Raw genomic sequence first — 10,225 nt, 5'->3', positions numbered from 1 at the left:
TACTACACTCTCATTTCACAACTTTTCCTCCTAACTTTGTTAGAACTCAATGGTGTGAAACAAGGGCTGAATAAGTAGATTTGCATATATGCATTAAGGTTTCTAATGTACCCGAATACTTGAAAAGGGAAACAAAGTAAGCCATGATCAGAACTCCAAAATGGCATATAATCAACTTTATTCATAAGTTTTTGGAAATTTACATCTGACAACAACCAGTGCCAAAGTTCAAACCTGCTACTCATATTGGCTGTAAGTGAGCTCTATCTTACGTTTAGTTAAGCAATGCCCAAGGTCAGCTTTACATGCATTACTTAATCCTCACCACAAGCCTCTTCATCGTGATTCAACAAATATGCCTGTCCTCGTGAAGCTTACATTCTACCAGGGAACAGACAATAGGTATACAAATAAGTTTATAATCTAGTGTGTCTCAAACCTCTTTAAAAGTGACCCTTGAGCACTGAATTCCAAGGGTCAGTAGCTATCAATCTTCTCCTGAAAGGAAATTCGTTAACAATAAACTTTGTATCAGTTTTTGTCAAAAAGGCCACGGAGAAAGCAGTGGTGGCCTACCTACCCTTTACTGTTTTTCCCCATTTTACAGAAGAAAATTGAGATTGTGTCAAGAATCTAGATTTCTTTTCCGATCACTTCCCCCAATTGCTTAGAACACTCCTGCCACTCTAATTCAGCATCCCATGACCCTCATCTATCCAGGTACCACAAAATACCCAATACTGAAAGCAGAACGCTCATCTTTTAATGGTTTCTCTAGTTTCAGTGCAAGAGTTTAACTATTGTTTGCTTACACACACAGGAAAGGAACAATAGAGGACTTCTGCTCAGGAGCCCCCCCTCTTACTATGCCCTGTACCACTGGAACAGTTTTCGTATTTTATCTTCTTTTGATACCAATATCACTATGAACAATAAACCCACCTCTAAGGATGTACCCAGAATACTGTTCATTTTTCGGCACAGCTTGAAATAACTTCTGAAATAATTTTCTCTATGTGAAGTTGTCAATTTGCTATAATGTTCATTAGTTCGTTTATATTCAACTTTCAGTTGTCTTTTTGCAAAGCTAAGTATATGTACGTATACATACAGGCATACCTCGTTTTATTGCTTCACTTTATTGCACTTTGCAGATACTGCATATTTTACAAATTGACGGTTTGTGGCAACCCTGTGTGGAGCAAGTCTGTTGGTTCTATTTTTCCAACAGCATTTGCTCACTTTGCATCTGTGTCACATTTTGGCAACTCTCGCAATATTTCAAACGTTTTCATTATTATTATATTTCTTATGGTGATCTGTGAAGTCACTATTGCAAAAAAGATTGACTTGATGAAGGCTCAGGTGATGGTTAGCATTTTCTAGCAAGAAACTATTTTTAATAAAGGGATGTGCATTGTTGTTTAGATATGTTGCTACTGCATACTTAATAAACTACAGTATAGTGGAAACATAACTTTTATTTACACAGGGAGACCAAAATATTTGTGTGACTCCCTTTATTGCAGTGGTCTGGAACCAAACCCGCAATATCTCTGAGGAATGACTGTGTATTTTTTCTTCTTTCCTCTGCTCTGTGAAAGGTTGCACACTCGATACCAGTTCTGCATCTTGCTCTTATTTTCAGTAATGGTATAGTCTTTTTTTTTTTGGCTGCGCTGCACGGCACGTGGGATCTTAGTTCCCCAATCAGGGATTGTACCCATGCCCCCTGTATTGGGAGTGCGGAGTCTTAACCACTGGACCACCAGGAAGTCCCAGTAATGGCATAATCTTTAGCAAGTTATCTACCCTTCCAATTTATTCATCTGTAAAACGGGAAGAACACTGTGTGAGAATTAAACGGAATAATGTAAGGACAGGAGCAACGGAGTGACACGTGCAATACGATAAATGCTACCTCCACTTGGTCCCTATAGCCCCCCTCGCTGCTGCTGCCCATAATCATAAGACAGCTACAACTAATACCAGACAAACGACCCTTTAGACCGTAGATTAAATGCTCACGGGAAATCAGGAGAGTACAGCAGATCATCCCAGATTAAATGGTCTACAGCTTTCTCCCTAAGGGAAATAAAAAGAAAGTTTTCAGTCAGTTATTAAACACAGTTTGAGTCAAATTTTAAAAGGATTTCCACAGAGCCTGTGTACATGTACACTGGATTCTCTCACCTTCCAACAAAATCAAGGTTTCCAAATTCCCTTATGTATTTGAACACATTCTCTGGTGTATCCAGAAAAGTCTAAAAAGTGTTACTGGGATGAAAACTTTCTTTACCAACTTAGGGTGAAGTACCTGGGGGCCTGTGAATTAACAGACAGATTAATAGGAGCCAAGATTATTATACATGTAGGCAAGAGCATGCTGTAGGGAGTAAGGATTTATATACCAGCTTAATAGGATGGGGGTGGGGTGGGGAAAGGTATTAAGGCCTCAGTGGGAAAGTATGGAAGGTTCTCCCAGGATGTATTTACGCAGTTCCTTGGCAGGTCCTGATGCAAGAGAGGGCTTACAGCAGCTGAATACTTAGAAAGACCTGCTTTACTTATCAAAGGGAAGTTCAGAGAAAGTTTTTTGGTTTTTTAGTGTTTTTTTTTTTTTTTCCCCAGCAGCTGCTGTTTGTTCAGATGGTCTCAAGTTTCAATAGTCATTATGCCATTTTGGTGAGGTTAGTCCCTTCATTTCCCTGTTATAACCTATCATGAAGTTTCACAGGCAAGGAGCTGGGGAGATTGCTGTGGGGACACATGGATTAGATGTCGGGAGGTAAGAGATCTGCGAACAAAAACACAGATAACAAGGATGAATAAGCATAAAAGGGCAAATCCCAACACATAGTCCCATCTTTCACTGAACCAGTCTCTTATTCTCGAGGTCAGTCCAATTAATCAACGCTGCTTCACTCATTTTACGTACGATGTCAACCCGTTCTTTTATATGGTTCAAACTATCCTGTACTTCTTTTGATTTATTTACATACAAGCAGCACTGTCTGCCAATGATGGCACAGTGTTCCCTGTTGGGCAGCCTGTGTAGCCAGGAGACGGCGATTTCAGAGCACAGAGGTGAAACAGCTAACCCCTGACGGACGTGCTTTCAAGGTCTGCGGGGTGCCAGTGAATCCTTGTTCCATGACTTTGGAAACAGAATTGCTCAGAATTGCTTCTTCTAGATCAGAAGTTTTCAAGCTTGGAAAAAGGGTCCTTACTGAATCAGTATTGCGATACATGAGTGGCTTGCCTACAACGTCTGGTTGGATGCGTCTACGTGGTGCTACTTCATGCCTGAAGGAGCCCAGGTTTATAATCCGGCTAGCATTTAAAGTGGGATAACTAGTGAGGGAAGGTGCCAGGGAGCCGAGTCCACAACGCCCTGACCATTTAGGTGGGAACCCTTTATATACCTTATTGCCACACAAAATAAACAGACCAGAGGTGTTCACAAACAAGGTCAGAGTGGAACCTGTGACCCACCAGGATGGAGTTCGGTGTCCATGGTGGCCTTTGTCATTAGTTATGTTGGCATCTGTATATCTCCATTTCCCATGTGCCTCTGTCAGGCTGTAAGAGCAAAACAGGCTATGAAATATCGGGTAAGAGGAGACCTTCAGTCTGGTTCTAGCAGCTACCGAGAAAGGTCATTCCAGAATTTTGGTCGACCCATTTGTGGCCTGGGGTATCAGGCAGACCAACCAGGGGAACAGCTGAGCTGTTCCAGGTCCTACTGGTGTGGCCTGCAGGCCAGGAATACTGGCCAGTGACTACGCAAACATTTGTATCATTATAATAATCAGTCTGGAACTCATTTATAACGTCTTTGGAGGATTTGAAGGTGTCATCTGTGGAATCAAACCAGTGTTTGATTACAGTATTGTTTTGGTATGTTACCTAGGAAGGGTCCAGTGCCGTTTTTATTGTCAATGCAAAGAGAAAATTTTCCCTCCAATACCCTCACCTGAGTGAAGGACAGACCTCAAGCCTCCATGGGGGTTCCCCAATGCCAAGTCACTCTGCCGCAGGAGGAAGCAGAGTGCCTTCCACACATCCGCTGTCCAGAATGGGTCCACCAGGTGCTTGCACTGGCAGGGACACAACCTAGTTCAGGTTCTGGTGCGTTATTTAGACGCTGACATAACCAGCAATTAGACTGATTAGTTAAGATGGCCAGGGTCTGAAAGACTGGTGTGAGTGGGTGTTGTGGCCATGCTAAAACTGTTGAAAAAGCAGTAAGAATTCGCTGAAGCAAGACATAGTCCGAAAGGGAGCCCGCAGTGGGGGAACAGAGGGAGGATAGGTTTAGACAAGCAACCTCCAGTCAGTCCTTCTGTAACTGAAAGAGGAAGGGTTTTGTTTAAATTTCTATGTCAGAAAATTCTGCAGGTCAGGCAGAGGTTGCAAGGGAAGATAAACGGAGACAAAATTCTTGATCAGAGATCTTGGGTAAAGCCGTCTACTCTGCGGTGTCGTCTGCTTCTGGAGCCTGAGTAAGCTCTTGAAATCCTCAATTTGAGGTCACGCATAGGGATGGCCTTCTAATTGTCCTGGCGGGGGGGTGATGACATGGATCTAGCTTGGTATCGCATGTGAATCCAGGAGGACTTTTATTCTGATGACAGGGTAGATGGTTAGCGGTACTTCCTAAGGCCTCTCCCAGCAAGGTGACAATGTACGTTTTCTTCTAAAAATGTTGATGTATACTCATCTCCTGGAAGAAAGGGATGGCAAGGCCTGTCAGTGAGGACCATGCTTTTTTTCACCTGTTGATGAGACGCACCAAGTATAAACGTTCTTGTATATAACTAGTTAGAGTGCTGAATTGTTCACTCAAGTCCCCATGTTGCTTGCCCAATCCAGGAATGGAAGGTTTAGAGATGCCAGCTGGCACTGGGGTGACTAAAAACTATTTCAAAAGGGATCCATTTGGAGTATCCTGGATCTGTATAAGGGCCAGGGATAATGCTTCTAGCCATATAAGTCTAGTTTCTAGATAGATTTTTTCCCCTCTCTGGCATTCTTTTTTATGTCTACATTTTAAGGTCTTCCTTCCCCTGAGGAAAAGGGATGGTAGGGAGTATGAAATGTTAACGAATATCCTCTCAGAGTCTTTGTGAGTAAGTGATTTGTTTCTGCTGTAAAGTGAGTTCCTTGGACAAACTAATGGTTACCAGTGGAGGCGGCAGGGAGGCAATATAGGGGTGGAGGACTGGAGGGTACAAACTATTGGGTTTGTAGGCTACAAGGATATACTGCACAACACGGGGAATACAGCCAATATTTTGCAACAACTGTAAATGGACTGTAACCTTTAAAAATTGTATGCAAAAATTAAAAAAAAAAGTTCCTTCGTCAGATTCAGTTCATAAAGAAATGCCAAAACAAGGAATAAGCCAAGGTACTAGTTTGTTACAACTGTTGTGGCATCAGTATGTCTAGCTGGCTAGCACAGACCATCCACTAAACATGCAGACAATAACTAAACAGTGAAAAGAGCCTAGGGCTGGAGGTAAGTCTAAAAGTCCACCTGGAGTGCCAGAAAGGACAGTGTGGGTCTTGGAAGACTCCCTGAGCTACAGTGGTTCCCTCCAGAAACTTGGTAAGATTTATAGGTGGTACACTGGGAAATAATAAGTACCAGTACCTGCAGAGGTCAAGAATCTGTGGAACTGCCAAAGTGTGCTAACAGCCTGACAGACTCTAAAGGCTTATCTAGTCGGTATAAATGTTTGTAGCTTTCCCTTTTGCCAATGTATCAGCCCTAGGAAGAGCTATGAGTTTTGTAGCTTGGGCTGATTTTCTAGTGGGCAGCATGCGGCAAACGTTTGCTCTGGGATAGTCAGCTTCCCTGAAAATTTTGTTTACAAGAGCCATCACATAGAAGAGCATGTCTGGCTTGCTAAAGGACATGTCCAAGAGGTCTTCTTGTGGTTTAGAAATCATCTCGATGGTTGTAAGGTAACCATGTGGAATGGCTCTTTATCATGAGGGGTTTAAGAGTATTAGGTACAAGGTGAGGTACAAGATGATGGACGGGTAATTAACAGGCTTGTTCATAGGTGGTCTGTCATTGAGTAGAGAGGTGTTGTGTTTTACGGACTTGTAAGAACTGATACAGCATGGGAACAAAAAGGTGAAAAGGGGAAACTTGTGTAAGGCTACTGGCTTGTGAATCAGGGTGGCAGCCAAGTTAATGTACTTAGGCACAGGGGCATGTCTGATCCCATAGGGTCCAACTGACATGAGAAATATTCTATGGGGTGTATGTGAAAGGGAAAAGGTGGTCCTGGAATACCTGCATCTATCCCACTCTTCTCATGGCAATATAGGTGGAAAGGTTTGTCAAAACTGAGTAATCTGAGGGCTAGGAGATGGACAATGTGAATTTCAATGCTTCAGTAAAGGATTCTGTAGTGTATCTGGGAGGAAGGCATATAAGGGTTTGGCAGGGGCAGCGAAGTTGGTAATCCACTGGTGGCAAGAGCCAGCTACCCACAAAGATTTGCATAATCGTTCATCTTTGGGAGAGGGATGGACAAAATTGAGTCAAAGCATTTGGGGTGAGTTTTTGCATACCCTGAGATATTTCATGACAGGAGGAGGTAACTCTTGTTTCCACCCGGTGAAGTGTGACTCTGGAGGCTTTATGACCTTTGTCAGCTGGTGCATTTAGATGTTCTCAATTTATAGTCTTTATATCATTCTAGTGGGTTGTCCCTGCCTTCAATGACAAATACCAACACTTGTACTATCAATGCTAAGGTTAAGTTTGAATCCATCGCTTCTGCTCGGAGCTGTGTAAAAATATCACAAAGGTGCTCACAATGAAAGGAAATTTTCTTCTGGTTCAGCTGTGACTCCAGACAGGATCCAAAGAGGAGTTCTACAATCTCTTCTCTGGGTTTTATGGAGACTTTCTTTACCCTTCTGTATTAGCCTCTTAAGGCACTGCGTCAACCTTAAAAGGGCACAAGAAAGGGTGATTTGGGTTTTTCACAGGGTTCTCTACAATTTCCTGCATTCCTCTCTCGTCAACGTCCGTGGACCTCAGCAGTTTCTTTAACCGAGTCTGAAAACCCACTAGAAGCAGCTGTTCTGCTTGTGAACGTCCGTTTCCTTTGTTAAAGGAGAGGCGGAAACACGTGCTTGGGAATCCTCCAGTAGTCACTGACCACGTGCTCGAGCCCGCGTCATTTCATTTCACTCAAAGACAGGCACATACCTGCGCTTAGAACTCAGGCCGCTGCACCCGCAGTCGTTGGAGACAAACTCCCCAGGCTCACGGTCGGTCCGAGACCCGCTGTTGCCGCCGCTGGCTGGGCCTCGCCCGAACCCGCTGCAAAGTAGCCGTGGCTGCGCCCTGGGGAAGCAAAGCCTAAACTTGTTACCACGCGCGGGCCAGCAGGCCGGGAAGCCTCCGGGAGGCTGGGCGCAGTGTGTGTGCTTCGCGCGGCCCCGGGACGGGCACTGCCGTCCCCTCCCTCCCACCCCTCCCCGGACCGCCGAGGGCTGCTCTACTCCTGCGTTCTGGCCGCCGGGAGCAGCGGAGCTCCGGGTGGGCAAAGCTCGAGGGGACGCGAGGCGAGCCCAGCCCCACCCGGGCCCGCGGACCGGCCGGGAACCCTCCCCGCCGCAAGAGGCCAAGAGACCGCACACTAGGGTAACACTCACCACCCAACTCCATGGGACAAAGAGACCCACGACCCGCGGAGACCCAGCAGGTGGGGCGGGACCTGGAGGAGGGCTGCGGGGCGGGCAGCCAACCCCCGGGACGGTTGGGGAGGGGGCAGGACGGGAGGAGGGCCGTGGGGTAGGCAACCAATCCCAGGGAAGTTTCTGGCCGAGAGGGGCGGGGCCCCCGGCCTTTCGACTTTGGCTGCGGCGGGAGAGCTAGCTGACTGTGAGCCGAGCGTGCTTTTTGGAGCCTCAGGAAGTCCGCGCGCGGAAACCGGATTTATCTGGCGCTTCCCCAGGCCTTAGCCCTCGTGCATCTGGTTCTCCCAGGCCAACGTTCCTTCCACAAGAACTCTCCTAGCGAGGCCTTCTCCTGTATCCTCTCCTCAGGTTAGCGCCTGGTCCAGGGCTCCCGGTCGCACAACCCCCTAGAATGCTGAGCTGCTCGTTCCTATGCCACAGTTTAATTTATTTTGAGTGCCTACTACGTGCCATGCACCCTTCTAGTCTTTAAAAAGGCGAAACAAAGGCCTTTGACATTCTAGTGGAGAACAAAAACAGAATCAAGATGTAAAAATAAAATGTCGTAGGGTAGTAAGTGATAAGGAGAAAAACCTAAGTATTTTATTACAACTTGGAAAACTAAAGATAGAGACAGTAGTCTTTGCTGTGAACAAATGCCCCTTATGGCACTAAGAAACAAAGAAGCAAAACTTATCATGACTAGCGTTACTGTGCTGCTTTGGAAAATATATTTCACTGTAGAAATAACTAAATATGATGGAAGGCTCTTTACCAGAGATCCCGAGTAGGGTCCTATTTGGATCCATATTGCAGAGGGGACCAAGATGGACAAGGACAATGGCCCTGGGCTGCAGGACACATGGTCCACAGTCCTGGTGGCAGTCACTAGTGAGAGGCTGCTTGGGAAGGAGGCTAACTGTCATGGGGATGGGATAGTGGTCTTCAAACTCTTCAGATTCCCAGGTTTCCTCTCCCAGCCCTGAATAGGCCTGCAGCCTGCTTTATCCTTCCCAGTGTTCTCTCAGCTGGGGGGAACCCTTCCCCCAGAGCAGCACCAATCCCACTGCTCTGGTCTGGGCTCCAGTCCTATTGGCTTCCTCAGCCCTCCCAGGCTATTTATTTTTTATCTCCTGCCTCTTCAAATTTCTCTCTCTTTTGCTCTTCAGTCTGGCTCAAGAAATGGGTGTAACCACTATTCACACTGCCCTTTGCTTATGCTGATTCACTGCCCCATTTATAACTCTGTTTATTTCATTGATGTCTCTTTTCCTCCCTCTCCCTTCTAAATTACCTTTTATTTTCCCCAAGCTATTTTTACCTTCCAAAACATGAGTGTTTTCACAGTACAGCTGAGTAAAGCCAGGGGTGAGGGGAACAGTGATTGTGAAATAAAGTGGAAAGAGAGAAATGCAGTCCTTGGAAGGAATTGCCTCCTGTTGGGCTGTGTTTATTCATTTATAGAACTCATGTGTATTGAGAACTACCATATGCCAAGCCCTGTGGTAGACCTAGAGGTACACAGATAGTAAGAAAAAGAAAAACAAACAGAACAAATCATGGACCTTGCCCATGTGGAACTTTTAGTCTAGTGGGTAAAACATATTAATACAAGAATCACATTTTTAAAATGTGAAATTACCACTTAAGAGCTAAGATGGAGGTCAGAGACTCAGCTGTGAGGTTGAGGAAGGGGTGATTAAGCAGAAAATTGAAGATGAGTTTATGAGGCAAAGCAGAGGAGCCTGGGGTTTAGTTCCACGTAGAGGGAAGAGCATGTGCAGAGTGTGGGCTCCAGGAAGGAGCTCAGTGCATTGATGGGAATGTACGAAGGCTGCTGTGATTTCTGCACAAAAAGCCAAGGGATGGGGATGGAGAGAGATGCAGGATAGGCATGATATAAACTGGGCTTGGGGGTAGGGGACTGGGGTGTGGAGGGCGGGGTTATCTGGAGATGCTGGTGGCTGCCAGAACTTGTAGACCACAAAATTGCCCATATATTAATGCTCATTAACAATGTGTTGTATACATGCAGATCAGTAAAAGTTGATGTTTGCAAGGCTGGCATGTGTTCAGGCCAGCATGTTGAAGACAATAAGAGCTAACCTTTATTGCCCACTCACTACATGCTCTGAACTCCTTAAACTGCTCTACACAGATTAGCTTATTTACTCCTTTCAGCCACCTACTGGGTACACGATTTCTCATTTTGTACCAGAGGACCCACATATTGCTAATATTTTTTGAGAGCTGTTCTCCTGCCACTCTAATAGTTTAGGTGGCTGGTAAACATATTAGGAATTGTGAGCACATCCAAACAGTGGGTCAGGTTCCTCCCCAACACGTGTACACAAACATAACCTTAGGGAAGGAAACTGAAATCATAGCTGCAATGGCCAAATGGTGGACACAGGATGGCAGCATGGAATTCTCAATTTCTGTAACTTTGAAGGTGCTTTTCCCTAAGAGTGATTGTGGAATTTCAATTAGAACTCTTGAGAAAATCTAGAATTAT

General features: G+C 45.2%; 1 non-coding gene across 1 annotated transcript; it reads right to left on the bottom strand.

Moving 5' to 3' along the window:
• Positions 1-6,864: 6,864 nt before the first annotated feature.
• On the bottom strand, positions 6,865-6,986 carry LOC117200843 (small nucleolar RNA SNORA26). Its single transcript, XR_004482568.1, has one exon. It is a non-coding gene; the product is annotated as a small nucleolar RNA SNORA26 (small nucleolar RNA).
• Between the last annotated feature and the right edge of the window lie 3,239 nt (positions 6,987-10,225).

This window comes from Orcinus orca, chromosome 4 (genome assembly GCF_937001465.1).
Source record: "Orcinus orca chromosome 4, mOrcOrc1.1, whole genome shotgun sequence".
Classification (NCBI taxonomy): domain Eukaryota; kingdom Metazoa; phylum Chordata; class Mammalia; order Artiodactyla; family Delphinidae; genus Orcinus; species Orcinus orca.
Note: the sequence above shows the minus strand (reverse complement) of the source record. Positions and strands in the feature narration are given on the sequence as shown.